Here is a 4,587-nt window from a genome sequence, read left to right as displayed (position 1 = left end):
CTCCACACAAAAACTGATATTTGCAAGACTCTGTTTAGTCACACTCCCTTTGGAGAGGACAGATCTGGCCACTTTGATGCATTTTCAAGTTTACGAAGCTAAACTTGTTCAATGGAGCTCAAAATTGGTGGAAACCCCTACTTTAATCCCAAGACCAAACCTGTTAAGTTGCAATTCGAGTGGTGGAGTGGAAGCACTCCAAACCACTGTCGAACACCTTCTGAAAGGAAGGTAAAAACCCACCTAGCCACTGTTTTACCCAATGTCAAAGCCTCAAACTTGGTGTATTAGTGCCTCAGATCAACCTAAACACCCAATCAACTGGCCCCTCCCTAGTTCAAAGCACAAGTGACAAGAACCCCAATTTGTGCCACAGATCAAGGCTGACAACACTAGTGAAACCTGTCCCCCTTGACCAGCCAGTGCTCTCACTAGCACACAACGGCTAGAAACACTCCCAGCAACACCCAAGTCATGAGGGACACGTCTAAAGTGCCCCAGAGCGCGCCAGCATGTCGTGGCATGCCAAAACTGCACTCTGGATGCGCTACAGGGAGTCACCGAGAAGGGGACGACGCTCTTGGCTGGTCCCAACCTCCCCCGAAGTGTCCAAGACCTCCCCCGACAACCCCTCTGTGTAAAGCAGCCGCCAGGGACCCTCCTCTCCCGTGCTAGAGCTCGGGCGACGCGTGCCCGCGCGCACCCGACTCGGCCGAGCATGCACAGACGCTGCAGCTCGACCCCACACCTTCGCCCTCTGCGGACGATGCTTGAGAGCATCCCAAACCACGTCCGGAGACCATGGTTTCGCAGCCAGCTCCTCACCGTACATGCACGCGCGCCACGGTGAGTTACCGGCGCATCGAGTTGGCTCACCGTCGCGATACTACAAATAGGCCTCCCCGGCGCCTCAACACCCCTCCGGCAGCCTCTGCACGACCACTAGCTCCTCCCTAGACACCCAATCGAGCTCGCAGAGCCCCGGTGCTCGAGATCGACCGAGGCCCCTCCGCCTCGGAGCTCCGGTCGATCTCCGGCTACACGCTGGCTCCTGCGACACTCGACCCACCACAGCACTCCCCTCGACACCAGGAACCTTTCTCCCAACTGCCCCGAGTGATTCCGAGCTCCTAGCTACCAATTCAACCACGTCCCGAAACCCCTCCGCCACGGCCATCTTGTCGCCGGCAACTCCGAGCCTCTCCGGCGCTGTCCCGACCACCGGAAGGTAGGCGGAGCAACGCTGAACCCATTCCTGCCCTTAGCTAGGCCCAAGGACAACGGCAGCCTCGTCGGAGTTCATCTCCTCCTCCCTGGCCGGAGATAGGGGAAGAACCCGACAGGTGGGCTCCACCTGTCGGCGTCCTGGAACCACCCCGCGTGCAGCCACAGCCACTAACCCCAGGGGTCCGCATGTTAGGTTCAAACCTGTCTCGCGCGCGCCTAGCAGCCTGCTCGTTGGCTGGGCCGGCCTGCTTCCCAGGCCAGGCTTTGGCCTTTTTCTTTTATTTTTAAAACAGAGACTAAAAAGATTTTTGTAAAATAACTACCTAGTGGAAAAATATAATTCTTCCACTGATATTTTTCTAAAAATGAGTAGTATTTGATTCTGCCATTGTTGACATTTTTCAAAAACAGAATCTGTTTATAATAATATAAAGGCATTAAAGGCAATAGTTTGCCCCTGTTTTGTAATTATTAAAAATGCTTAGTTATTAAAAACTAAGAGAAGATATTTTTAAAATTAACAACGTGAATTTAACCAAGTTTTGCAACATTATTAAAAGTGATTTGTGATCTGTTTTTGTGTGAGCTATTTCTTATTTACTCTATCATCGACGATAGAATTACCGAGTGACGAAGGATTCGGAGCAGAAGACCTCGAAGACCCCGGACACCTAGCTGACCAAGGCAAGCAGCCCTTTGACCATGACTTGAGCATATAAATTGATGCATGCTAGAATAGCAAGTACTTTTCCGTTGCATATGATCATAGTGTTGGTTCATCATTGGTGTGATGGTACCAAAGGCTTCTTCGAAGCACTTGCATGATGGTGATGTTATACAGATGGCTCCTCGGAGCACAAGTATAATGAGCTTGACACTACCATCTATGAGGATCATGCTACTGTCATGTTGACTAATAGAGTTAGAGAACCATTGCATGAGCATGATGATGAGTAAAATCAAAGGTTTATGAAAACCCCGTCAGGTGCCACTAATGCCCGAGGGTGATGTTGAGTTGGTGGTCACTTTTGGTGAAGTGATGCACCCGGTGTTTTGTGTGAGTAAGGTTTTGGAAATGGGATTAGATTTATGATGTGTCGACCATCCCAACCTTACCAGTACGACCACGTTACCCCTTTATGGGACGGGGCTTTGTTGATTACTCTGGTCGGTACTAGCAAAGAACCACATTACTAGTGGCGGGAGTGATTGTCGTCACTCTCGTTATGGGGTCGTGCCAAGAAGGGCGACTATGCCATTTTTATGAGTTCCAGGCACACCGTTGGTCCTCGCATGGTTGATACTGTCCAGAGTTGGTGCTCGTAAGACGTACAACATGTGGGCTGGATACCAATCGATTGGACCTCTTTGTCTAGTATCGTCAGCGGAAAGATAATGACCGGGTACTTACCTCGGGTATATGTGATATACTGCGAGTCGTGGATAACATGGAAGTTTCCCGAATCTCGTGGGTCCAGCGTACTACCTCTGCAGAGTGTCAAACTATTCGAATAGTCGTGTCCACGGTCAAGGACAGTTGGGTAATCCTGCTTAAACTACGTCCAGCGTTTCCGCATAAACCAAGTGTGAGTGTGTGTGTGGTGTTAAAAAGGTGTTGTTATGGATAATAATAATAATAATAATAATAATATGACCAAGTTCGGTGACTTGGTATAAAGGGTGAACCCGGATGGTTTAGCCCTCAGCTGATACATTGAGGTTATGACCAAGTTCGATGACTTGGCATAAAGGGTGAACCCGGATGGTTCAGCCCTTAGCAGATATGTTGATATCTGTAACCTGTTCTTCAAGAGTAATTCTTTAGTTTGATGCATATACATGATCATCCCACCAAGGTGCATATCATCAAAGGTACATGTTATTGTTGTACTTCACTCTCTTTGTTCATATCATGGCCTGTTTGCGAGTACATTCAAAGTCCTCATTGGCTTGCCACTGGTTATATTATTGACCAGACATGGAAGGACCGGAGTTTGGCAATGAGAACATCTTCGGAGACGGACCTGCGATCTAGGACGCTTCCAAGTCAGAATGCCTGTCGGTGTAGGCTTGATGGCATGGGAACGCGCTTAGCCCTTATGAGTTTCCGCTACCCATTGTACCCGTTTTAATAGGCCTTAGGCCCTGCTTGTGAACCTGATCCTTCGGTCATTTGATGTAATATTCGGTATTTGGATGTAAGACTCTATTATTCAGTATCTGTGTTCAGTGAGCATTGATCCTTGGGATCACTGGGCACGGTGATCTCGACTTACTAGTCGGGGTCCCCACATCACAATATCCTTCATGTACTTGGAATAGGGAGACATTTTGAGCATATCTGTCAAACACATTTGTAGAAAGACAGGTCTAATCATTTCAACAAAGCGCTCAAAATCCTCATCATCCTTTTTCTTGGATGGTTTGGGAGGAAAGGGCATGGGTTTCTGAACCCATGGTTCCCTTTCTTTACCATGCTTCCTAGCAGTGGAATCGTTCTTATCGTATCTCCTATTCTTAGGTTGTGGGTTATCAAGATCAACAGGTTCAATCTCCACATCCTTATCATTGCTAGGTTGAGCATCAAGATGAACATCACTGTCGATATTACCATTAGGCTCATGTTCATCACCAGATTGTGTGTCAGCATTAGAAACAAACACATCATTTGGACTCTCGGGTGTAACAACAACAGGGTTGCTAGCGTGCAAGTTCATATCATCTTTCTTTTTCTTTCTAGGATGACTAGGTAGGTCGGTGCTAACTCCTTGAGAATCTGGTTCAATTCGCATAGGATGACCCTCAGGATACAAAGGTTCCTCGGTCATTCTACCGCCTCTAGTGATGACTCTAACAGAATTGTCATTCAACTCATTGAGCAAGTCATTTTGCGTCTTAATTACTTGTTCTACTTGAGTAGTAACCATAGAGGCATGTTTACTCAAAAGCTTAAGATCATTGACATTTCTATCCACACAAGCACTTAAGTGACTAAGGATGCGAGCATTCTGTTCCAATTGTCTGCTAACATAATCATTGAAACTTTGTTGCTTTGGCAACAAAGTTATCAAATTCATCCAGGCATAAAACCAGCAGGTTTATCAAAAGGAATATCACTCTCATTGAATCTACAAAGAGAATTTAATTGTTGTTGTTGCTGTTGTTGTTGTTGTTGTTGTTGCTGTTGCTGTTGTTGTTGTTGTTATTGTAGTAGTTCTTGTTGTTATTCTTGTTTTTGTTGTTGTTGTTGCCGCTATTGTTGTTGTTGTTGTTGTCGTTGTTGTTTTTATTGTTGCTGTTGGTTTTGTTGTTGTTGTTGCTATTGGTGTTGCTGTTGTTGTTGTTGTTGTTGCTACTGAT

The sequence above is a fragment of the Hordeum vulgare genome, chromosome 3H (genome assembly GCF_904849725.1).
Source record: "Hordeum vulgare subsp. vulgare chromosome 3H, MorexV3_pseudomolecules_assembly, whole genome shotgun sequence".
Taxonomy (NCBI): domain Eukaryota; kingdom Viridiplantae; phylum Streptophyta; class Magnoliopsida; order Poales; family Poaceae; genus Hordeum; species Hordeum vulgare.
This window is presented reverse-complemented; position numbering follows the sequence as displayed.